This window comes from Camellia sinensis, chromosome 3, assembly GCF_055761805.1.
Source record: "Camellia sinensis isolate YWXY chromosome 3, ASM5576180v1, whole genome shotgun sequence".
NCBI lineage: Eukaryota > Viridiplantae > Streptophyta > Magnoliopsida > Ericales > Theaceae > Camellia > Camellia sinensis.
In genome coordinates this window covers 193,251,770-193,278,740 of record NC_138963.1, presented here as the reverse complement: position 1 = coordinate 193,278,740, position 26,971 = coordinate 193,251,770, and the positions used below count along the sequence as shown (strand labels likewise).

The window sequence follows — 26,971 nt, the reverse complement described above, 5'->3', positions numbered from 1 at the left end:
ACTCGGTAGTCGCCGATGCCTCTGAAGCGGGACGCCTCCCAGCCGATAGTGTAATCGGCCATCTGCTCGGTGGTGAGCATCTCGGTCTCCCTCATGTCCGCAGGAGGGTGAACCGGGACTATCTGCTCCGGTAACCCTAGGGTCTGGCGTAGGAAACGGTCACCCAGGTACCAAGCCCGACAGACCGGGCCCTCCAATAAGATCCGAAAACGCGAGGTCTCCTCAACACCGGCAAACCGGTCCCGCATCGTCGCCGGCAATGGAGCCCAAGGCTGCCAAGTGATCTGAAAGTGACATACAGTCTGTTATCTACTGTTTTTGAAATATGCAGTGGAAAGACGAAGCTTAAATGAACTGCAAGTAAAACATACCTCGGCAGGGGTAATGGTGTCGAAGTAGCGGCGGAAAAAGCCAAATGTCTCTCGCGGCCTCCGGGTGCATCTCCCGTCAAAGCGTCGCGAGAATGGGACGACCAGAGGAGTCTCCGTGACTGGTACGAGTGCAAGCCTAGGAAAGTAGGCACAAACCCACAACTGCAAGGTAAATACCAGCGCATTTATCAGATAAAGCAGAATATAGAGTAAAAGCAGAAATAGCAGAGCCGTGTGTTGTGCAGTGTATTGTGCAAAGTGTACAGTGTGTACAGTGTACAGTTGGTGTAAAGCAGAGTATGTGTGTGTCGTGTGTACAGTATACAGCAAGTATAAAGCAGACTACAGTGTGTGCAGTGTACAGAATACAGAAAGCAGAAAGCAGAAATGTAAAAAGGGAAGAAGACATACCTCCCAGACACGCCAATAGCCCCCGAGCAACTGTCCGCTGCCGCGGGAAGCTGAGCTCATATACCCGTAGAGAGTGGCCAGAGCGGCGCCACCCCAGTCGTAATGCAAGATGTCTCTAACGTCCACCAGTGCGCTGAGCAGGCAGAGAGGCACGGTGTTCGCCCGATCGGCGAGGATGGTCGTCCCGAACAAGAACATGAGGAAGCTGCGTGCGTACCTCTCCACGGCCTCCGGAGTCATCGGGGCTGCATCAACAAGGGTGGGCTGGACCCTGAACTGCACCTCGAACCAGGAATATCGGACAAAGCCTGGACGAGCGAGAGGTGGCGCCTCACCCAACAGACAGACCTGAGCAGCAGTCCACTCATCCATGTCGATATCAAAGGGGATCGGATCACCCCCTACCTCGATGCCTGTGAGCATCGAGAAATCGTAAGGGGTCATCGTCATGTCCCCTGCCGCGGAGAAATGGAATGAATCGGTGGTGTCCCACCACCTCTCCACCAGAGCGGCGAGGAGAGGTCTGCATGTAGTGAGCCTGGAGAGTCCTCTGCAGAAAGTGCCGAAGCCCGCCTGGTCCACTATGCGACGGACCGCATCGGGAAGCTCGGCGTACCACTCCCGAGCGCCGGTGTTCCCATACCCGCGGATGGTATGGGAATCCCCCTGCAAACGGAAAATAACGATTGCAAGGCAACATTCAAAATGCCGTTCTAAGAAGCATACAGATATAGCATGCCGGCAAGTTTGGCAGATTTGAGCAAATGCTGGGTACCAGTGTGTATGCAGTGAAATACAGTGTGTTTGGGTGGTTCAGAGCAGATGTAGCATGTGTGCAAGTTTGACAGATTTGAACAAAATATCGGGTGTCGGTGTGCTTACAGTGAACTACAGCGTGTGATGCGTCAGCGTGTTCGGGTGGTTCAGTACAGTATAGCATGTGTGCATACTTTCAGAATCAAGCAAATGCTGGGTACCAGTGTGTATGCAGTGAAATACAGTGTGTTTGGGTGATTCAGGGCTAGTGCAGTGTGTGTGCATGTGTCAGTCCCAAGCAGATATTAGTTGTACGTATGTTTACAATCAACTACAGTATACAGGGTATCGGAACTAAAGCAGTTAAAGAGTACAACTAGCTACGACAGTTTTGTGCCCTACATTGCAAAAAGTAAAGTAGAGAAAAGAGAGTTACCTCGGAAGCGCCGAAGGACAGGTGGGAGGTAGGCTCATGCAGTAATAGCTCGGGTGGCACGTGACTCTCGAAGCTCCGAAATTGGCGTAGTCCGTCGGGGGGCAGAACATGAATCGCCGACAGGTAGGTCGCCGGGTCGAACGGGCGCTCGCTCAAAGGTAGGAGCTCGACCCCGGGATCCATCTCGTGATCCGGGGGAGTCCTGCCGCGTGAAATGTCATCCGCCATGTCAAGAATGATGAGAAAATAGCCGAAGGAAGGAAAACCGGGCTAGTATACGGAAAGCCAACCGAAAAGTCAACCCCCGAGAAGGTCAAAAATGGCCGAAAAGGCCGAAATGTGAAAAGGGTACGAAAATCAAGAGGAAAGTGAGGGGAACAAACCCCAAAAAGGTGGGAACGGCAAACGAGGCACCGAAACAAAGATTTCTTCGGTTGAAAATGTCCGAAACGCGAAGAAAATCGCAAATTCGACGACGAAACGGGCGTAGAACGCGAAGAAATGGGCAAAAGAGGAGAGGAAAACACTCTAGAGAGAGAGGGTGTGAGATTTCGGCGGAAGAGGAAGTAAGGAATAGGGTTTAGAAACCCTATTTTAAAAAACCCGAGGTGAAATGCCGAATCTGCCCCGACTCAGGAACTTTTTGCCGGTCGGCAACATTTTGTGCCGGCCGGCAGAATATTGTGCCGATGGAATTATTTTTCAGCCGGTGGCTTCCCCTCACGGCCGGTGGTGTTCCCACAACCTTGTTTAGGCCATTTGAGTAGTTTTTGGCCTTCATTGCTCAAGAAAGTGCAAGAAAGTGTATCTTCGACGCTCAATCGGCCTCCGTTTTGACCTCGGACCGCGTCTTCTGTGCGTAGCACTCCAACTCATACAATGTTGTATCCTTTGGTATCCTTTTTGGCTCTTACGAGATCCAAAAGTTACCCCGTGTGCGTTGCACGCGTTCATCGCACTATCTTGGTGCATTACATCGCGCTATCATGCGCCTCACAGTTGCATTGTCATGCATACACTACATGCGTTGTAACACGCACCCCTTGCATTGTCATGCACATCTCTCATGCATTGTCATTGCATTTTTATTACTAGCATTGTCATGTATTTCAATACATACGTCGCCTCGCGCATCGTTCGCGTTGTCGTGCATTCCCTTACCATGCATTGTCATGCATTCCGAAACACGTGCGTTGTTACGCAGTTAAGTCCGTTCGCATCATTTTACATTCCGCGTGGCATGCGTGTTATACTCGCATCAATTTGCATCTTATGAGGCATGCGTGTCTCATTTGTTTCATTTTGCATTTTATGAGGCATGCGTGTCTCATTTGTTTCATTTTGCATCTTATGAGGCATGCGTGTCTCATTTGTACTATTTTGCATCCTGTGGGACATGCGTGTCTCATTTGTATCATTTCCATTGGCACGCGTGTCTCATTTCCATTGGCAGGTGTGCCCCATCTTCTTCATAGACATGCGTGTCACATTTTCGTTGGCATGTGTGTCGTCATTTGCATTAGCATGCGCACCTTATTTGCATAGAACATGCATTCACTCGCACTGTTTTGTGCAGTTTACATTCGAGCTTTTTTGCGCATCGCACTGTTTTGTGCATTTCGAATCAATCGCACTGTTTTGTGCATTTCAAATCTATCGCACTGTTTTGTGCACTTCAAATCAATCGCACTGTTTTGTGCATTTCAAATCTATCGCACTGTTTTGTGCACTTCAAATCAATCGCACTGTTTTGTGCATTTCGAATCAATCGCACTATTTTGTGCATTTCCAATCTATCGCACTGTTTTGTGCATTTCGAATCAATCGCACTGTTTTGTGCATTTCAAATCTATCGCACTGTTTTGTGCATTTCAAATCAATCGCACTGTTTTTTGCATTTCAAATCAATCGCACTGTTTTGTGCATTTCAAATCTATCGCACTATTTTGTGCATTTCAAATCAATCGCACTGTTTTGTGCATTTCAAATCAATTGCACTGTTTTGTGCATTGCATATCGATCACGCTGTTTAGCGTATCGCACTGTTTTGTTCATTGCATTCCATCGCGCTATTTTGCGCATCTCATTGCATTTCGCATGCATTCCATCGCACTGTGTTGTGCACTCGCGTTGTCTACCGCATCGCACTATTTTGTGCATCTGTTTGAGCACTGTTTTGTGCATTCACTCTGCATCGCACTGTCTTGTGCACTTTATGGTCTGGCGAGACCTTAAACATGCACGGTCTAGGAGACCCAAAATCCTCTGAAGGTGCAAGTCCTTCGGTGTTTGTCGTGCCCGAACGACTTTTGATAAGTTGCATCATACATGTATCTTAAGCCGCGTGTTGTCGCGCATTCCATGCAACATGCATTTTATACATCATTTGCATTTCAAAAACAAAAAAAAAACACGCATTGTCATGCATTATCGTAAATAGTTGCAATGTCATGCATCATTGGAACATAGTGCATATTGCATTGTAGATCGCATGCATTCATTGCATCACCTTCCGCCTATGGCTTGCGCCTTTCCATGTTGAGCTTGGTCTGGTATGTGCCTATACTTTTCATGTCAAAGCATAGTTCAGTGGACCGTTTTATGTCAGACACGGCTTGTGCGCATACATGCCTTTCCTAGGCAAGATTTGGTTTGGCCCGCGTGCCATATCCATTGCATTGTAGATCGCATGCATTCATTGCATCACCTTCCACCTATGGCTTGCGTCTTTCCATGATCGAGCTTGGTCTGGTATGTGCCCATACTTTTCAAGTCAAAGCATAGTTCAGTGGACCGTTCTGTGTCAGACACGACTTGTACGCGTACATGCCTTTCCTAGGCAAGATTTGGTTTGGCCCGCGTGCCATATCCATTGCATTGTAGATCGCATGCATTCATTGCATCACCTTCCGCCTATGGCTTGCGTCTTTCCATGATCGAGCTTGGTCTGGTATGTGCCCATACTTTTCAAGTCAAAGCATAGTTCAGTGGACCGTTCTGTGTCAGACACGACTTGTACGCGTACATGCCTTTCCTAGGCAAGATTTGGTTTGGCCCGCGTGCCATATCCATTGCATTGTAGATCGCATGCATTCGTTGCATCACCTCCCATCTATGGCTTGCGCCTTTCCATGTTGAGCTTGGTCTGGTATGTGCCCATACTTCTCGTGTCGAAGCATAGTTCAGTGGACCGTTCTATGTTAAACATGGCCTGTATGCGTACATGCCTTTCCTAGGCAAGATTTGGTTTGGCCCGCGTGCCATATCCATTGCCATCTTCCTAGCATATCCATATATATTACATTGTAGTGTAATTTTTGCATTCGGCATTAGGATCGTTGTCCTTTCCCCAGCGGGTCATTTCCCCTCTTATGTCATTCCACCCAATACTTGTTCTTGTGTCCGTCTACATTACTCATAGTTTAGTAGACCATTCTATGGTAGACGGACTTGTTACCTCCATCAATCTATTTGACATAGGCGTGGTTCCGAACCACTCGTGATTGGGTAGTGATTCAATTGTTTTGCACATAGTTTGCATTGTTTCAATTACATTGCATCTTCATTTGCATCGTTTATACATTGTTTTGTATATATTGCATATCATTTTGCTTTCATTTGCATTGTCATGCATGTTGCTAACAATATTGTACCTGTTAAGTTTGTTTTCTTTACAGGCACGATATTGTATGTACGGTTCATTTAAGGCTGGTGCAACCAGACGAGCCGCACAGGTATTGTACCCTCCGAGTGAGACGTATCGAGAATTACATAATTCTCTTACATCCTTTCTGCATTGTAGTGTAGTTTGGTGTATGCTAGCTTAAAGTTGTCGCATGTATGCTTCATTACAGCTTCCTTTGCATGATCATAAGTTATGCTCGGCTTCGTGCATTGTCTTGCAATTTGCCCCTGCCTTCGGGCGCATACCTTGTCTGTCTTGCATGTTTGTCTAAGTCTTCGGCCTTGTCAAAAATGGGTCGTCTCTGGGCTTTAACATTCACTCCCGTCATTGTTATGACTTTCGAGTTCTGTCAAAGAGGGGCAACTGTAGACACCCCATTTTTGACCGTCCTCAAGACTGGGACGTCACCATTTGAACACTCGGTGATCATCCATGTTTGTGTTCGTTTGGAGTTCCCCGGAGGTCTCGGCTACGTGCCTTGCCTCAGGACCTCCGAATTCGACCGTTTAGTGTCTGGTTTTGCACCAAACACTTGTGTTCTGCCTTGGAAGGGCAGGGAATACCTTGTGAGGCATCCTCACACACCACCGGCCATGGCCAGAGGCCACCGGCTGGTTTTTGCTGCCACCGGCAATGTATATTGCCGGTCGGCACTATTTGTTGCCGGTCGACACTCACTTTTGCCAAAATGGCATCTTTGGCCGGCCGACTACTATGCATCTGCTTTTGCAGATATTTTATCACAGCTGTCTTGCATTTGGCTCCCCTCCATACACGTGTATGGAAGGATCTCCCTCTTTAGAAGCTTGTCTTGTAAGCTTTACAAGACAAGAAGCTCTATAAGAGGAGCCTTTGTCTCCTTTGTTGAGGGTTAGAGACTTTAGACATTTTTGGGGAGAGAAACACAGAGAGAAGCTCTGGTTTTAGGGTTAGGGTTCATACATATCTCCTATCTCTCTTTTTCTCCCTTTGTGTTCTAGGTGTTTTAGTCCATACTATTGCACACAAATACCTAGTGTTTCACCTTCCATTGGCTGCTGAGGTTCTAAGGGGCTGGTTTTGGTGTTTTGGAGTTGGATTCAAGCCAAGGAGGGCTGTTGGAGCACCATTTGTGAAGGTGGTCTACAAGGGTGAGAAACTTCCCTTTTATTCCCCATTTTTGCATTGCTTTTCTACCTATCTTAGAACTATTTTTGTGCTTAGTGTATAATGCAAAAAATTTCTGTTTTTTAGCCCTCTTGATTGTTTATTAAGAGTGTTTTGTGGTTTGAGGGTGTTTGACCCCTCTTAGGCCTTGAAAGGCCCCATTTTGAGCCATTTTGAGTGAGTTTCGAGACTTTGGTGTTTGGGCCTCTTCACCACTGAAATCTTGAGGGATTTTAGTGGCGCAGATGGTGCCTTGAAGTCTCCAAAAGGGGAGGGCCACCCCCTCCCCTTGTTGTCCTTGAAAGGGACCCTTTTTGGCCTCTTGAGAGAGCATCATATTAGAGCGTGTATTGATCATGTCTTGGCTGTTTTCCATGCTTATTATGCCATGATATAACCTTGTTGTGTGTTGGTTTTGGTACACCATGCATGCTTAGCATACCTACCATGTAATGCCTTGTTATTGCCTTAATATGCCTTAGGTTGTTAACCCTTATTCTAGCATGTTTTAGGCTTAGTCTTTTGAAGGTTTTGTGCTCATTTTGCCATGCTTTAGGTCTGTCCTAGGTTGTTTGGGTCGGATTTGGCATGTTTAATATAGCCCCTTTGCATTTCGGCTTGTTGGCCTTAAGTGTGTGAATGTATAGCATGACATTTTTGCATTGATTTGGTGATTTGGAACCATCCACCATGTCATTTCAGTCCCCTTTGCATGCCTATATGTTTGCCTTGGATGCCTCTTTAATGTTTTGAAAGCTTGTGTAGTATGCTCCATGCTTTGGCACTTGTGCATGCCTTTGAATTTGAGCCACTTAGATGCCATCTAAGAGTCCCTTTTGCATGGTCTAGGTCTGTCTTGAACCTATTTTAAGTCCTCTTAGCCTTGTGAGGCTTGGTTGGTTTAGCCATGGTTCAAGTCTCTTTGACTTGCTTCAAGTACTTGAGCCATTCATTGCATGCTTGGTCCATTTTGTTTGCTTGGTTTGACACCATCCTAACATGAGTTTCAATGCTTACCTCGCATGCCATATGTCCATGATTGCCTCATTCAAATGTGCTTGAGAGTTGCCTCATTTAATGCCTAAGTGTTGGTCCAATCTACTTGCATGTGTGTATGTATGTTTGATTCCAATTCCTTGACTTTTGGCCACTGTTTTAGGCCTATTTGGAGTTGCCTAAATCATGTATAAGTCCATCTTTTTCATCCGTTTGCATTGCCTCATGTTTGCTTGTATGCTTGCATAAGTGTCTTGCCATGTCATGTTGCATCCTTAGTTTGCATGCTTAGGTTGCATTGCATCTTGCATGCATGCCTTGTTCCTTGACATGGTGATAGGAATTGGGCCTTGGTTCATTTGTTTGGTTTGCATTTCATTTGACATGAAAGTTGCAGACTTGATTCTTTGGGCCATCATGCATGGAAATGCATGATTGGTGGTCCGAGAATCGAGACACATGCCCTTTTGAGTCACAAACATGATAGGGGACATGATTGGTGCATACATTGCTTGAATTATATTGCCATGCAAGTTTTGTCCTCTGCTGCTGTGAGTTGCAGGTTCTACAGGCATTATTTGCCGACCGGCAGTATACATTGCCGACCGGCAGTAAATCACCAGCCGATGGATTCATTTTGTGCCGGTGACCAAAATTCACTGCCGGTGGTAATTCTACTCAGCCGGTGGTGATTTCCAGTATCCAGAGAAGCATCCTTGAGACTTTGGCAGTCTTCAAAGAGGCAGAGCAGGGAAAACAGAGGCAGCCTATGCATGGCGGTGCGCTTCCGAGCAGGACCCGAGCATGCGCTGCATCTGGCTCTCCTCCCGAGGCGGTTTACTGCTTTTCCTAAATTAGTTAATTTGCTTAGCTGATTAGGCAATTTGTAATATTTAATTAGCTTGCGTAATTAATTAATTTGTATTATTTATTTGGTCCCTCCGAGTGAGGGCAAATCTGTAATAAGTGTGTGTGAGTGGTGTGTATGTCTTCCAATCCCCACTTCTTTCTTCCCTTTTACTTACCTGCTTTGATGGTTAGTATTAGGGCACTTTTAAAATTAGCATACCTTATGCTATGCATGCGTGCATTCATGCATTTGTATTGCATGCATTAGGCTCGGTACATCACGCTAACTGCATTTGTATTTCAATTCCAAATTGAATACGTGCATCAAATTGATCGCATTTCACATGCCATGTTTAGGTTAGCCGAGCCTACTTTGATTGCATCCTGTGTGTGTCGCATTAGGCAATTCAACATGAACTAGGACATGCTTGTTTGCTAACTAGTTTACTGTTTTGGCATGGAGTACGATGTAAGTATTTATGCTTTAGCATATCGCATGCATGTGAATGCTATCATGACAACATGCTTACCATGTGGCTAGATGCTTATGTGATAAACTGTTTGAATGCCTGTGGGTGAAGGTTGGATTGTCTGAGTTGGAAAAACTCGTTGAAATCCGTATTTTAGCCTACTTGCGAGTAGCAAATTCCAAAACATTTTCCAAAACAAACGGATATGCAATGCTTGTTTCCAAATTAGGCAATCTAGTCTATACTTGTTTGCTGTGCGCATAACATAGTAATTCTAGTCTAATAATTGGAATAAGAACACATAACGTTTTCAAAATCGGATATCATGGTTAGTAGAGGCCGGTCTTCGGACCGAGCGAGAGGGGGTGCTCATAGCTGACCTTCCCCGATCGTACCCAAGCTCCTGAGCCGAGGCAACTTTGGCAATGACGGACATGTGGCCTTCAGCACCGAGTCAGGGTTTCCTAAATTTCCCCATTAAAAAATATTTAGGTGGCGACTCTGTATCTGGCAAAGCAATCCATGTTTGGCACTTCTTTCAAAAATCTGTTTTTCTCAAAACGATTTGCCGGATTTGGACTCTTTGGTTCAGATTAGGAACCGTGACAATTCGAGAGTCCGAACTGTAGTAAGCCCAAATGAACAGAACGGGACTCACCCTCCCGGGGCGTTCGGGGACGTCTACACAATGCAAAGAATTTCCTAAATGGTTCCAAGATCGCGTAAGCTAAAATTCCTTATAGTATAGTTTACACATGAAGTTTAGTTATGTAAAAATAACATGACACTTGTTTTTTATGTAGATGAACCAATTGCGGAACAAAAAGTCACCTGAAGCAACTAATGAGATGTGGTCATTAGTAAATGGTCCTAATGGCTCAGTGAACACATATTCGGGATGCATTTGTAATGGTGTCCAATTCCATACTCTTGACCGTGACAATTGTCGTAAAAGTCAAAATAGTGGATTGGTAGTGGAAGGGGACCATGAAGGCCGATTGATAAAGTTCTATGGCTACATATGCAAAGTTTGGAAAAAGACAAAACACCTCAAAGTTTGGCGAAATTATGAATCAGCCCCCGAACCACCATATGGATGTCACAACCAGCTTTTCTATGATAAATAGAACCTGTGACAACAAACGGAATGTAATTTCACTTGTAGGTTGGGAGTTAGAGCCAAAAACACCTCAAACTTAACCGGAAAAGGGCGTTAATGGAGTGAAACTATGAAATAGCCCCCAAACCATCGTGTGGCTATCACGAATAGCTTTCCCATCACAAATAGGACATGTGACAATAGAGGGAATGTAATTTTCACTTGTAGATTGGGAGTTAGAGTCAAAAACACCTCAAACTTTACCGAAAAAAGGGCGTTAAGGAGGCGAAACTATGAAACAACACCCAAACCACTGTGTGGTTGTCATGAACAACCTCCCCATCACAAATAGGACCTGTGACAATAGACGGAATGTAATTTGCACTTGTAGGTTGGGAGTTAGAGCCAAAACATCTCAAACTTAATTGAAAAAGGGTGTTAAGGGGGCGAAATTGCGAAACAGCCCCGAACCACTGTATGGATGTCACAACCAGCTTTGTTGTGACAAATAGGACCTATGACAATAGACAAAATGTAATTTGCACGTGTAGGTTGGGAGTTACAGCCAAAAACACCTCAAACTTAATCGAAAAAAAGGTGTTAAGAGGACAAAACTATGAATCAGCCCCCAAACCACCGTGTGGTTGTCACGAACAGCTTCCTTATCACAAATAAGACATGTGACAATTAACGGAGTGTAAATAGCATGCGTAGGTTGGGAGTTAGAGCCAAAAACATCTCAAACTTAACCGAAAAAAGGCATTAAGGGAGCGAAATTGTGAATCAGCCCCTGAACCACCATATGGATGTCATGGCCAGCTTTTCTGTGACAAATAGGACCTATGACAACAGACAAAATGTAATTTTCACTTGTAGGTTGGGAGTTAGAGCCAAAAACACCTCAAACTTAATAGAAAAAGGGTGTTAAGGGGGCGAAACTGCGAAATAGCCCTCGAATCACCATATAAATGTCACAACCAGCTTCGCCATAAGAAATTGGACCTGTGACAATAGACGGAATGTAATTTGCACGTGTAGGTTGGGCGTTAGAGCCAAAAACGCCTCAAACTTAATCGAAAAAGGGGTGTTAAAGGAGCGAAACTGCAAATCAGCCCCTGAACCACCATATAAATGTCACGGCCAGCTTCACCATGATAAATAGGACCTGTGACAACAGACAGAATGTAATTTGCACGTGGAGGTTGGGCGTTAAAGCCAAAAACACCTCGAACTTAACTGAAAAAGGGCGTTAAGGCGGCGAAACTGCGAAACAACCCTTGAACTGCCCTATGGATGTCACATCCAGCTTCTCCATGACAAATAAGACCTATGACAATAGATGGAATGTAATTTGCACTTGTAGGTTGGGAGTTAGAGTCAAAAACGCCTCAAACTTAACCAAAAAATGACGTTAAGGGAGCAAAACTGCGAAATAGCCCCCGAACCACCATGTGGTTGTCACTAACAGATTTCGCATCACAAATTGGCCTTGTGGCAACAGACGGAATGTAAATAGCACGCACTGCTACATCTTGTAAAGGTACAAGAAGTGCCACATGACAAACTGATCAAAACTACGTTGCTATGTGTTTAACTTTTCTATGGTTTCATTATAGGAGTTCACCTCATGATATGATGATTGGCCTCTCAAAGTCAAACATAACAAATTATATATTGTATGCGTCTAAGGCACCGACTTTTGTAACATAGATAATCTTAATATTGGAGCAAGATTATTTCTTTCGTTTTCTGTTAGATAAAAATAACAATATGAAGCTTCGAGACATTGGTCATCTATGAAAATAATAGTACGACAATGGAAAGCTACTTCTCTATGATGTAGTATATGTTTACAACCACCACAATTTATAACCACAACTACGGCATGTAGATAAAAGGGAAACCTCACCAACAGTAGTTTAAAGACTGACAACTTTATGAAAATAACATCCACGGATTCTAATAATTGCCTTTGTATATTTATAGGCCAATGAAATTATAGAAAAGATTTTTTGTGCAGTTGGTTGGAATAAATATTGCATGATACATATATATGCTTTTATTTCCAAGAAGGCATTTATAAATTGTTCTACCTTAAATGCATGTTACATCATTTTCCCTATGTTTAGATCAATTAATATTTTGTAACCAATTGCTATTTTTATTTTTGTAGATGGCTTTTTGCGTGGACTTGTGGATAATCCATTTTGCTGTATAGAGAAGAAATTACACTTTTGTATAAAACTAATACTTTTGTCATCCTCAGCTTTTGTGTAGTTCACTATTACTGATACAGAAAACTTTTGGAAACCAACTGGTAATACCTGTCGTGGTACGTACATCACCTTTTGTCGTGGTACATATATCACCTTTTGTCATGGTACATAGATCACCTTTTGTCGTGGTACAGATTACGATGGTAATTTGTACCATGCCAAATGGCTATTTCGCATGCAAGTACATGTATTTTTTATATACGGAGGGCTTGATTTTTGTATGATTCTATATTTTTTATGGAATTGTTATTTTAGTTCGGACAATAGTTGGTTTGTATGGACTTTGACATTTAAAGTTATTCATTTTTTTGTACATGGATGCAGATGTGAAATGATGGATAGTACACGTATTATTTTGTTTATATACGTATTACAGGTTGCGTGGAATATAGACAGGTTGTGAAGAAATTATAATTTTGTGATAATTGGCGACTAAATTGTTAGTAGCTAAAAAAAAAGTCAGAAAATAGTTTTGGCTACTAAATGTTTAATAGCCAAAAAAAACAATCAAACATTTGGCGACTAAAATATTTTGTAGCAAAAAATAATCAAACATATGGCGACTAAAATATGTCATAGCTAAAAAAATAAGCTGAAGAAATAAAAAAACTTTTGGCGACTAAACCTTTTGTAACAAAAAAATGTGAGACTTTAGGCGACCAAATGTTTAGTAGCCAAAACACAAAATGTTTGCCGACTAAAATCTTAGTAGCCAAAAACATAAGACTTTAGGCAACTAAACCTTTAGTAGGCAAAAAAAAAAAAAAAAAAAAAAAATTGACTTTAGGCGACTAAAATCTTAGTAGCCAAAACATTGTTATTTACTTTAGGCCACTAATATATTTAGTAGTTAAAAATCTTTTCCGTAACTAAACACTTAGTCGTTAAAAATAACTGAACTTTTAGTGACAAAAAAATTAGTCGCCGAAAATGTGATATTTAATTTTATTTCAAACCTTTTGGCGACTAAAAACTTAGTCGACAATGTAGTACATTTGGCGACTAAAATAATTTTAGTTGCCAATGATCTTTCCCAACAATTCTTCCACAACTAATTCTGCGACCAAATATTTTTGCTGCTAAAAGACCTCGGCGACTAAATAGTGACTTTTGGCGAGTAAAAATTTAGTCACCAAAAGTGAAAATTCTTGTAGTGTTATGAACAAGGGAAGCCACAAAGCGAAGGAGAAAATATATATTCACATGGATTTCCTTCTATAATCACAAATGACAAAGCAATGTGTAATTTTTTTGCCTAAATCAACAAATAATGAAACAAGAATGCAACAATCTGAGTATTTGCTTTCATGTTCTCCAATTTCTTATCCACTATTTATGGCATAAACAAACAGAAATGACAAAACTTATTACCTCCTTTGAGCAGAAAGTTTGAGAAAAAGATAGAGAGGATGAAAGAGTTTGTGAGTTTTGGAATGCCTTCTCTATGGATTTGTTGGGGTACTAATAGAACTTTTAGCACCAAAATAAAGGAAAAACTTTACTGCCAAAAATAGAACTCAGGAGGCAAAAACAAATAAAAATTTGAAAGGCCCATGAACAGCACCTCGCTTGTCCTGGCGAGAGGTACTGTAGCTCATAACCATCTCAGCGATGCTTAAGCAAGTCTGCTGGAGCAGTCTTTCACCCTTCCAAGCTTGCTTCTATGGCTGAAAAGAGAGAATGGCTATACTGCAGGAGATGCTCTGATAGATTTTTTTTCACTTACATTTTGTAAATTTAGTATAAATTTTTTTTTCCCGGTAAATTACAAATACACCAATGAATTTTGTTTAAAATACAGATTGTCTATTGTAGTTTTAAAAATTACATATTTCCCCTTAAAATATTTTTATAGCATAACAAATGACCATTTTATTAATAAATTATTAAGTCAATTAACAATTTTTAATAATGCCAGAAATATATCTTAATTAATAATGCTGGTAATTTTATTATTGCGTAGGAGAGTAATTAGAAATTTAATTTTTCTTGTCAATTCAATTAAATAAAAAAAATTGATAATGAAGTATTTATAATTTTCAAAACCACAAGGCAATCCATATTTTAAACAAACCTTAGGGGTGTAATTGTAATTTATCCTTTTTTTTTTTCCTTTTTTTTTTGGTTTTGATATTGTGCTCTGCCTAACATTGTGGTAATGCTATATTGATTTATAGTTTATGGATGTGCATTTTGGTTATAGCAGTATGTTCAGTTGTTTGGGATATTAATTTGAAGCTTGATTTATAACTACATACAATTGAATAAATTGTGGGCACGAACTTGAACTCATACCTTCGGAGAATTTCACATCGGTGTCAGTAATGCAAGCAGTTGGGTCAGTCACGATCAACAAGTGCAGTGAAGGGTATCTTGGTGCTAGATACTATGGAGGAAATGAGTATGAGAATCCACTTTCCTTTCCAGTTACAACACATACAAATTTGGTCGTACCATGATGATAATTAATCATTTATTGAATTGATCAATTTTGTATGTACCTGGTGCATCTGATGTGGGTTTTATGATTAAGTTTGATGATTAAAATTGGTTTTATGTACTTTAAGGTACATCGACATGGCAGAATGGGGAGGCAAATGCAATTACAGAAAAGATTCATGTTTGTATTATGGAGCAATGATACATAAAATTTTAGAGCTCTAATGATGTGGTAGGAAATAAAAAAAATAAAAATAAATAAAATCAAAGTCAAAACATCACATCACATTGCGATCCATTTTCATTAGAGCTCATTAGAGCTCCTTTATTAGAGCTACCAATCATTTTTCTTATATTCTGAACAGTGGTAAAAAAAACGATTGAGACTCTCAATTTTGAGGACCTCATGACCTCCAAAATGATCTACACTACTCATATATTTGTTTTTTTTTTTTTTTGTTTCTATGTGATCCAGATCATTTTGGGGTCATGAAAATCTTAAAATTGGGGTCTCAATCATTGTTGTTAAAAGCATCACATGCCTTATTTCTTGCAGCCAACGTGCAGTCATCATCTGGATCACCTGCTAACTTTCAAGTTTACACTGCACTATTAAAACCACACGAGAGAATCATGGCACTTGATCTTCCTCATGGCAGACATCTTTCACATGGATATCAGGTGATGTATTCTTTTAGTTTAACTTCTGTAAGCTAGATTTGGTGGTAATATCGCATTCCTACTGATTAAAGTGAAGAAATTTGTTTATTGCTCAGTTTTGGTTTATGCTTTTATTTATTTGCTAGAAAAAAAAAAAAAAAAATAGATATATCAGGAACAGAGATGTTGAGAATGAAATACAATATGACTCTGAGAATATCTGTTGGCTTATGCTCATCTTCCAAGTTTTTGTTGTGAAAATGTCCATTGACATTGTTAAAGAGATCCAATTTATACACCATGATGGCTCTATTTTCATAAAGCAACTCTTCAAATGTCATTAGTGTCAGATTTAGTACTCATATAAACTTAACTCTGGTGTTCACGGATTCGAGTCACGAAAACAGTCTCTTTGCTTGCGGGGTAAAGCTGCGTATATCAACCCTTCCCTAGATCCCGTTTAATCGAGAGTTTCGTGCACTGTATACGCCCCTTTATAAACTTAAATCTGGTCTAGGAGAAAAATTCCTTTGATTTTCTGGATAGATATGAATAACCTGTAATTTGCATTAGTGTCCTCTTTTGGTCTATTTATGGCAATGTAATTTCCTTTTCAAAAAGATAATTGGAGCAGGTGTTGAGAGTTCGAAACCTTGAAATTGAAATGCTTCTTGTGGTTTTTAGTGTTTTAATTGTACATGGGGCATAAGTTTAGTAATTATGTTTTGATATTAAATGTAAAAGTCATAACATCTTATCATGATATACTAATTTGTCATTTTATGCATTTTTTCAGACTGACACCAAAAAGATATCTGCTGTCTCAATATTTTTTGAGACGATGCCATACAGATTGGATGAAAGCACCGGTTATATTGATTATGACCAGGTAACTTCTTATTCTCTTTGTGGGGAAGCTGTTCTTATGATTGAAGCAGATTTACTTTCTTGTAGGTCACTGTCGTTAAAATTGAAGAATTTATAGGAAAAAGTGAATTTAATTTGTTCTGTGTTTCAATAATCTGCTGGAAATCCCGCAGTGGCTATGTAATTCGTGAACGTTAATCTACCAAGATTGAAAGATAGGATTCTAAAACTTCCTACTCTACAAGTTTTATATTATGACTTGCGACTTTTTTCACCGTGGTTCTGGTTAACTACTGAGACCTTTTGCTCCAGTTTTGAATAGCCTCCTTTTACTTTTTGGATTTTTTTTCTTTTGTTGCTGCACAATTTTCCCCCTAAAATTATTTCAGATTTGGTTCATAAAACAAGTTCACTTGTATTACTGCAGTTGGAGAAAAATGCCACGCTCTTTAGACCAAAATTAATTGTTGCTGGTGTGAGTGCTTGTGCACACCTATATGATTATGCACGTATTCAAAAGGTAACTCCCTTGCTTTGACCGTCATTGTCAAAATCTGAGAGTCAACAACATATATCTTTCTTTCCTCTTCTTGTTTTTCCTGCTTGATATCTTAAATAGATAGAAATCATGAAATTTTGTTCCTGATCAATTTTACAGGTTTGTGACAGGTAGAAAGCTGTCCCGTTGGCGGACATAGCCCACATTAGTGGGTTGGTTGCTGCTGGTGTTATCCCCTCTCCTTTTGAATTTGCAGATATTGTGACAACTACAACACACAAGTCACTTCATGGACCACGTGGAGCGATGATCTTCTTCAAGAAGGGGGTGAAAGAGATTAATAAACAAGGACAAGAAGTAAGTTTGTAATTTTGAAACTAGTGAATAAGGAAAATTTCTCGTCATCTTCATTATTGGTTACTTGGGTGCTACTTTTTCAGTTACTTGGGTTGCTTTTATTATTGCCCTTTAAGTTCCAAATTAATTCATCAGGTGCAAGGTTTTCTCAATTTTGTATGCCATTTATAGGTAATGTTTGATTATGAAGAAAAAATCAATCAAGCTGTCTTTCCTGGACTTCAAGGTGGTCCACACAATCACACTATTTCTGGTTTGGCAGTTGCACTGAAGCAGGTTGAAATTCTTTCCTGCCTCATTAATCATTTTATTGGATCTTATTCTAACCAGATGATGTTATTTTACTCTGTTTACTTTCTGATTATAGGCCATGACATCAGAGTATAAGGCTTACCAAGTGCAAGTCCTTAGTAATTGCTCAAAATTTGCTGAGGTACTACCATGGGCACCTTTCTAAGCTTACAAACCATTTTATTTTCATTGCAATGTTTCACTGTCACTTTTATCGCTGAGATGTTTTATTGTCTGATCAAGTTTGTTGTGGCAATTTACATGTTACAAAAGTTCGCTAATTTTGCAGACTGTGTCTGGCGGAACTGATAACCATTTGGTCTTGGTGAATTTAAGAAACATGGTAAGAGGATAATATCTTTCTTTGTTTTGCAACTGCTGCTTCATGAGTTTTTTGACTTTCCCTCTTACATTCAACATTAAGCAGAGATAACAGTGATGAGGTTGATTTTAACTAGAAAAAATTATTAGAGCTGTTTTTCCCCCCAAACAAAATTGGACAAGAACATTAACAGGAAACCTTCTGTGGTATGTTTGTAAGAAAAACTCTTCTAAATGATAGGAAATTTGCGAAGTTTACTTGAAAATTTTACCTTCGAAATATTTTTATGTTGCTGTATAAGCAGTCTGATAGGGAATTTTGTACATGAATTATCTGCTTCATTGCCACAAATGTGACAGGACCTCCACATATGTCCATACTTGCATTAGACAATTAGGAGTCATCCCAAATTCCAGTAGCCTCTATATTTGAGAGAAATTCAATTTGATGCTGGTTCATGTGGATTCTGAATAGTTTACCAAGATGAAGGTGATCAGTTGTTTCTTTTGAGATTGTTATCTACAAGGTATTGTTGGCTCTAGAGCTGAGAAGGTTTTGGAATCAGTGCACATTGCAAAACACTGTTCCTGGGGATGTGTCTGCCATGGTGCCTGGTGGTAATCGTACGAGTAAAGCTCTTTTCCTTCGATCATTTTGCATGTACTAGTTATTGTTAATTACTTCATCATGAAGAACTGTTTTATCTGGTGATTCAGGAACTCCTGCTCTCACATCTAGAGGATTTGCCGAGGAGGATTTTGTTAAAGTAGCTGAGTTCTTTGATGCTGCCGTGAAATTGGCCTTAATATAAAGGCTGATACCAAAGGTTCTTGATTCTATTAATTGTCTTCAATGTTATCTTTAGAAGTGATTATTTATGTAAAATCAGAGATTTGTAAACGGAAATAGTTTTATACTTGCTTGCACACATGTCCAATTCTAAAATCAGGAACAAAGTTGAAGGGTTGAAGAAATTTGTGTCAACTATGAAGTCAGATGCCTACATTGCAAAGCTTTGTCATGAGGTTGAGGAGTATGCCAAACAGTTTCCAACAATTGGTTTTGAGAAAGAGCTATGAAAGATAACAACTGACGGAGGATCTTTATAGTGCTAGGTATGTCATACCCAGTGGCCTATTTGAGCAGATGTTTTCGATTGTTGTAGTTTTTTTGCTATCTTGATGCTAGAAATCAAACTAAGAACCAGACTCGTGTTAGAAACGTTTTGGAAAAATCTGGGTAAAAATAGAATTTTTCTTAACTTTGGTCTATTTTTTTAGGTGGGACTTGTGCGCCAAAGTTGGCGGGTCTAAGTGGTAACGCGTTCTATACCACGTTGTGATTCACGTGGTATATTTAGTTGCTCAAAACCATTATCGGGTGAATGGAAAATTGAAGCCAAAGTGAGCTCCATGGAAATAGATTTTTTGATGGAAATTCCTTAAGGTTTGAGAATTGGCTTGTCCCACATTGATTTGGTGGAAAACTTTGAACGGGTTTATAAGGCTTGGAGTTGGAACTTGGGGTAGACCCTAAGGGGCACCCAAGTTTTGTAGAGAGAGGTTATGGGCAAAATGGACTAAACTCATTGGACCCAAAAATCACCTCTCTTTGTTTTTATTCTGAGCATGACATTTCTGGATAGTTGTATGAAATATTTTCAATCTTGTGTCTATACTCTTCAAATCAATGAAGTTCCATAAAACATTTTCAATTGTATTTCACAGTTTTCATTGACATCAGCTTTGTGGATTTCTGCTAATGTAATTTATATTCTGTAAATCTTGGTAGTTGACAAATGATGTATGTATGACCATATAAAAATATTGTTCTTGAACATTGCATTCCTGGATCTTCCTCGACCCATTTCAAAGACACGGGAAGGAATGCATTTTGTGTCCTGCATGCTGAAAATTAATTAGAACTATAATGACCCTTATACTATTTTTACTCTTCTGTCTTGAATCCTTCTCACCCATTTGTTTTTGTATCCATGTTTGTTGTTGAACAGATTCATATGAAACGGGATGTCGATTCAGGTCAAAACAGTCATGGTGGAGTTGGAGTTGGGAAGATTTATGTCCGCCTCATCATGCCGAAAGCACGTTGACTATACATGTGCAGTCAGAATGTACAAGAAAATTCAATTGATGTCTTACATTTTTTTTTCTCTCATTAGAAAAGAGGAGTAAAAATAACAAAAAGAATGATTGTTTTCATTGCAGATGTGTAAATTTTTGAATTTTTAATTGATGCCATGCAATGTATAAACTTTTTTGAAGTTGTAAACTTTCAATTTTTTCCAGTTGGTCAAGTGCAATGGCTAGCTTTTATCTTCATCCATGAAAGCGTATTATAGGGTTACCAAAGCCTGCATCCTAGATACTCTTTAGGCTGTGTTTAGATATTGAATTTGTAAAAAGAAAGAAAAATAGTTGGAAAAAGTGAATGAAAAGAAATATAATATATATATATATATATTTTTCCTTCCACAATTACCTTCACAAATCTGAGATCTAAATACAACATCTTTTATCTTGGTTTTGGTCACTGCCATTTTGCATTATTCTCCTTTAGATTTCTATGCCGAACCACTAGGGTTGTTGTTTATTCTATAAACCTGGAATGTGCATTAATAGAAGCATCCGAATTTTTATTATTATTTTTTTTCCCCCTTGCAAATAATCTATTCTAGGAAGCTATTTTTCAACATTTTTTCTGTTTATTTTATACTAATCATGATCAAACTCAATTTGAAGTTCGATAATAAGAAACAAATTCAGCTCAATAATCAAGCTCTTGATCTACTTGTTAATTTTATTATATATATAAATTATATAATATGTCTTGTTTTATATCATTTAAATACATTAATAAATGAGTTGATAGTATTTAAATCAAAAATGCTAGAGGTCCCAAAAATTCTACCAAAAGTTTTACTAAATATCTTGTGGGACCCACATAGGACCCACATTGTGTGGGTCTCACACCCATGTGAGACATTTGGTAAAATTTTTAATAGAATATTTAGGATCTCTAGCATTACTCTATTTAAATTTAAAACATGAGGAGAGGAGAGATGATTAATTGTGATCAAAATTCAGAGGCGTGTGTGTCAGGCAGAATGTTAGGTTTGTCCAGTTGACTAGATTACACATTTCGATCAATACTTAGTGTTTTTTTGTCACACATGACTGAATTTCATTATGTGTCTGGGTGATAGATCTTTCATTTGAGTTGAGTTAAATTTGGCCATTAATCAATTATCTCGAAATCAGGACCGTGGATGATGTGATATTCCACGGAACATCTTTTTTTCTTTGATTAAAGAAAAAAAAGAAAACTACAGTTGGAAGTGTGGGATAATCGGTAAGGAATAACTGATTGACTGATAAAGCGATAACACATTCTTTTCCCCCCCACAGACTTTTTTTTACCTGAAGAGATGTTTCCTTCTTCACCCATTGTCTTCAACACGAACAGATCAACAACAACAACAAACATGTACCAGGTAATCTTCTACACACATATATAGATATATGTATCTATACTGTATTTATCATCTTCTTCTCAATGGCGTCTCTACCTTCTGTGTTAGTTGCCAACACTCTCAAGCTCGAACCAGACCTCCGTAAACTGCCCTCTTCTCTTCCCATCGAAAAGGTAAATCTTTCTCTGTTTCAATTTCACTTTTTTTTATTTATTTTTTTTTTATCTCTAGAAAAAACTTTCTCTGATACGATTGATTACTTGATCTCTCATCAGCGAAGTTATAGTACCAATACCCAATTGGGTAAAGCTTTGGACCCAACAAGTTTGGATTTCCGAGAAGCGCTTTCGCTGATAAGAGAAGGGACGAGTGTCGAATCGTCGATTCCGCTCTTGCAAGAATGCATAGAGAGGAATTCAGTTTCAGAAGCTCAAGTCATTCATGGCCACATTGTGAAGACTGGTACACATGAAGATTTGTTTCTCTTGACTTTTCTTGTCAATGTTTATGCCAAGTGTCGGGCTATGGAAAATGCACGCAAGGTGTTTGATAATTTGCCCAAAAGGAATGTAGTTACTTGGACGTCTCTTATGACTGGCTATGTTCGCAATTCCTGTAACGCCCTCAGAATTAACCCATTATATATATATATATATATATCATTGACATGCATTATTTAAAGAAAACACTTTAATAATTCATTATAATATCCATTAGAGTCTTACTAAACAAAAGCATTACATGTAACATCAAAGTAAATGCCCTACTGACTTACATCTTTCCAAGCCAACACTTGGACACAAAAGTATAAGTTCTAACTCAAATATAAATAAAGCCCTAGGCTTGAGTGTTTACATGTACTAACAATGAAAAACAAATAACTAAAAATAGTCTTCAAAATCCAAGTCCTTCCAAGCTAAGTCCTTGGAGGTAGCTTATCCCCTGAACCTGAAAATGATGTTCCCATAAAGGGTGAGCCACAGCCCAGTAGAAATATACTAAACCAAATATAAGCAATGAATAAAGCAATAGCATTCAATAGATGGTTAACCAAGATAATCAATTTCTTCATTTTACAGTCTCATGACACTATTGCCTAAGACACGTTTTACTTTCCAACTTTATCAATATGGCTCAGAACCTGGCCAAACTTACAACAGTGAATTATATATATCATATTCACATTCTTCCAATGTCAACAAACAAATGAGACTCAAGCTCAAATCAAAACACTTCATACTTCCAGATTGATACACATTTTAGTGCTGTATCAATAAAAACACTTCTATATAAATAAGCACACATAAAAGTGATACTAATGGAGTCCATCCCCTATCTCCTCCCAAACAAAATCCGGTTTAGAGGTCCATCCCCTATCTTCCCCTAAACCGTGGAGTACATCCCCTATCTCCTCCCACACAAAATAATATATGTAAACACATAACATATAACACACAATCAATACACATAATGTCTGTATTAATTCAGCAGTCAAAACGAATGACTCAACCAATGTGATTAGTTTCAGTTATCCCTAATCCACATGCAGTGTCTACAACAAGCACGGCTATCCTCCACCGATAGCCCAAAACAGTTATTTCTAAACTGAAAATAACTATGTCAACAATTCAATTGACAAATGATTCAAATTAACCAACTACGCCATTAAATCAATGAATTCCCCAATTCCATGAATTTAACCATCTTTTCCCAATTCCATGAATTAATTATACAAATTAATTTAATAATACAACTAGGGTTTTTTTTCCAAAATTTACCAAAGTATCCCCAACATATCAAAATACCAAAACTTAGAACAAAACTTATAGAATGGAGTAGGAAATCCCTACCTCGAAGAAAATAACCCAAATGGTGAAGACAGAGATGAGTGACCAAATACCAATGTGCTCCAAATCGCCAAATGTTCAGATCAAATGAAAGCCCTCGACTCCCTCTATCTTTTTAATAAAGCAACTAGGGTAGAAACACACTCTAAATAGATCAAACCTAAGAAAGAAGGTGAGTAGGGAGAGAGAGAAGTCGGACCTAGGGTTTGGAATCAAAAAGAAGATGAAAAACTGGACAGGCTCGCTCGAGCGAAGACTTGGTCGCTCGAACGACCAGACACGGAGAAGCTACGCTCGAGCCAAGGAAGCCTTGCTCGAGCCAACAACCCAAAAGCTCGCTCGAGCGAAAGAAAACTCGATCGAGCGAAGAACTCAAACCCTCAGGTCTGTAACCAGACACACGCTCGAGCGAAGAACCTATCGCTCGAGCGAAGAACGAACTAACTCGCTCGAGCGAAGAAAAGCTCGCTCGAGCCAAAAACCTCTGCTCACAAGTCTTACTACAAAACGCAATCCTCGCTCGATCGAAGAAACCCTGGCTCGAGCGACGGACCAAAACAAAGAGCTCGCTCGAGCGAAGAACTGCTCGCTCGAGCGAAGAGTCAAAATTCTGGGCAGCAACCCTTTGCTCCCAAGCTCAACCAACTAGCTACAAACCTGCCCATTGCATCCCCCAGCTCAGAAATAGGAAATTAAAGGACGATAACAATCATAATACAATGGCAGGAGCTACGGAACCTAAGTCCGGATACAATATTCAGATGGGAAAAGACCGGGGTCGCTATAATTCTCAACCCAAGCTCGCCTTCCCGGTTTTCATTGAAATGTTGGAAGTTGGTGCTTATCCTACGAATTATACACTTGGAGTTGTTTTAAATGCTTGTTGTTTGATGCATGCAATTGGGTTGGGGAAGCAAATCCATTGTTACATCGTAAAGTATGACATTGAATACGACACAAGTGTTGGGAATGCACTTTGTAGTTTATACTCCAACTGTGGCAGCTTGAATTCTGCGGTTAAAGCATTTTTGAGAATTAGGGAACAGAATGTGATTTCTTGGACCACGGTTATATCTTCCTGCGGTGATAATGGTGATTCTGGAATGGGTTTTAGTTTGTTCGGTGAAATGCTTTCTGAGGGTGTAGAGCCGAATGAGTTCACATTGACTAGAGTCTTGAGTTTGTGTTGTGTAATGCAGTCTTTGCGTATAGGATCGCAGGTTCACTCGTTGACCATTAAACTTGGGTACAAATTGAACCTACCCGTAACAAATTCTATTATGTATTTGTATTTGAAATGTGGACATGTTCGAGAGGCGAAGAAGTTGTTTGATGGAATGGAGGAAGTCAGCTTGGTTATATGGAATGCAATGATTGCAGGGCATGCCCAAATGATGAATCTTGCAGAGGATGGTATTTCCGCACACCATAGCGGAGTTGAGGCGCTTAACATTTTTCTAAGATTGCACCGGTCTGGCCTAAAGCCCGATCTATTCACCTTCTTAAGTATATTGACTGTATGTAGTAGTTTGGTGGCTTTGCAACAAGGCGAACAAGTTCATTCTCAGACTATTAAGACTGGGTTTTTGTCTGATGTGGTTGTGGGAACCGCGCTAGTGAACTTGTATAATAAATGTGGAAGCATCGAGAGAGCAAGTAAAGCTTTTGTAGAGATGTCTACAAGAACTTTGATATCTTGGACTTCGATAATTACAGGGTTTGCTCAACATGGTTGCTCACAACAGGCGTTGCAACTCTTTGAGGATATGAGATTAGTAGGGGTTAGACCGAACAAGATCACCTTTGTGGGTGTTCTTTCAGCTTGTAGCCATGCTGGAATGGTTGACGAGGCATTGGCTTATTTTGAGATGATGAAAAACGAGTATAAAATCAAGCCCGTGATGGACCATTTTGCGTGCCTGATCGATATGTTTGTGTGGCTAGGTCGCTTAGATGAAGCTTTTGAGATTATCAAGAAGATGGATTTCGAGCCCACCCAACGAATTCATATGGTCCACTATGGTTGCAGGCTGTAGAAGTCACGGGAATCTGTGTCACGACCCCAAACCGCCCCTAGTAGTTTGGTGCCGTGATGGCTAGTAATCCGAGATTACCGAAGGCCAACTTTCAAAATTCGCACACAATCAGAGTATAATAAACGGGGCTCACAAATGCGGAAGCAATAAATCAAAATACAAGTGGTCCGTAAGAGCAGTGCATAAGTCAAATGAAATGGCATACATCCTTACATAACTTTACAAATTGAATACAACAAGGTAAAATACGTATTACATCTTGATCAAAAGGCTTCTCGAGCCGACATATACAAAATGCAGTGAATACAAGCCAAGAAGCATGATTTTCAAGATTCGCCGACATAGACAAAATGACATCACCGACGTGAATACAAAACAAAGCCGACAAAAATCATGGATCCAAAACAAGCTTTCAAAAACACAGCCTAGGCGTCGCCGACGTCCTGTTCATCACCTACATATATATAGAGAGGGTGAGCTTGGATACTCAGTGAATGGTACTAGAAATAAAGGTTTTGCATGAATATAGCCGAAGTCTTTCAAAACGAAACATGCCAAAACCATACGAATATTAGCCGAGGTCCTTTCAGAGCAAAACACATCAAAACTTTATCAAAACAAGAGATGAACCGTATTCATCTATCAAGTCTTACAAGTCTCAAGGGATGCTTACTGGCATCGGCAAAACACGAATCAAGCTTTCCGAACAAACAAATCCACGCGGTAAACCGTCAGTGGCAAAACAAAGACTGCACGATCCGTAATCGATTAGTCAAAGGTACTGCGAAAGTTTATAGTCCTCCAGCACAAGGGACTTGTGTTACTTAAGCCCGTAGCTCTTTTTAACACGATGGAACTTGTGTTACTTAGGCTCGTAGCCCGCTTTAACATGATGGAACCTGTGTTACTTAGGCCCGTAGCCCGCTTTAACACAGTAGTCTTTCCAAGAAAGGACCGTATCCTTTTATACTTAGTGCTGCGAAAGTTTAGAGTCCTCCAGCACAAGGGACTTTTCAAGGATGACATCAAAACAAAGCTTATACTTGATACATCAAAACAGAGCTATTCATTCATGCTTGACAAATACTTTTATCAAAACAAAACAAGGCTTTATCAAATCTTTATAACATAACTTTATTAAAAATACCACTCACATAGATCTTCTCGGGTGTAGGCTCAAAGCAAAGATCAAGGACCTACAATCACATGGCAATCACATTCTCAAAACAAGCTTTACATGCATGCAAATGATCCCGGCATTCTCACCAGATCCAACTCAATAACAAAGCAAAACATGCTGGGAGTTTAAACACTGCTCCCGTCTCATGAAAACACACTGGGTACCAACCAGGTCTTTGCCGAGGTCCTACACCTCCTTGCCGAGGTGTGGTCCCAATGGCCTCATTCAAAAGCAAAGTCGGGAAAACCTGGGTTTCCCTTTGAAGAACATGAAGAACATGATGAACATGATCATGAGGAAGATGAATGCAAGATCATAACTTGTTACAAAAATCTGAGATTTCATGCTATGAGTTCAAAACATGGACCTGGGTACCCATACAAGAAGGTCATGCAGGAACAAACACAAAACATGGTTCTTGTTCCAAACTTTCGGATCAAAACGAGACTTTTCTTCAAGAACAAATGAATACTATCTTTCTTTTCCGA

At 39.9% G+C, this 26,971-nt stretch overlaps 2 pseudogenes across 1 annotated transcript; both read left to right on the top strand.

Annotated features, from left to right (window-relative positions):
• The first annotated feature begins 14,819 nt into the window (after positions 1 to 14,819).
• LOC145822126 (serine hydroxymethyltransferase 2, mitochondrial-like) lies at positions 14,820 to 19,009 on the top strand (annotated as a pseudogene).
• A 2,438-nt stretch (positions 19,010 to 21,447) lies between these two features.
• Positions 21,448 to 25,367, top strand: LOC145822125 (putative pentatricopeptide repeat-containing protein At3g15130; annotated as a pseudogene). Its single transcript, XR_014363369.1, has 3 exons — positions 21,448 to 21,593; positions 21,696 to 22,035; positions 24,039 to 25,367. The product of XR_014363369.1 is annotated as a putative pentatricopeptide repeat-containing protein At3g15130 (transcript).
• Positions 25,368 to 26,971: the final 1,604 nt, after the last annotated feature.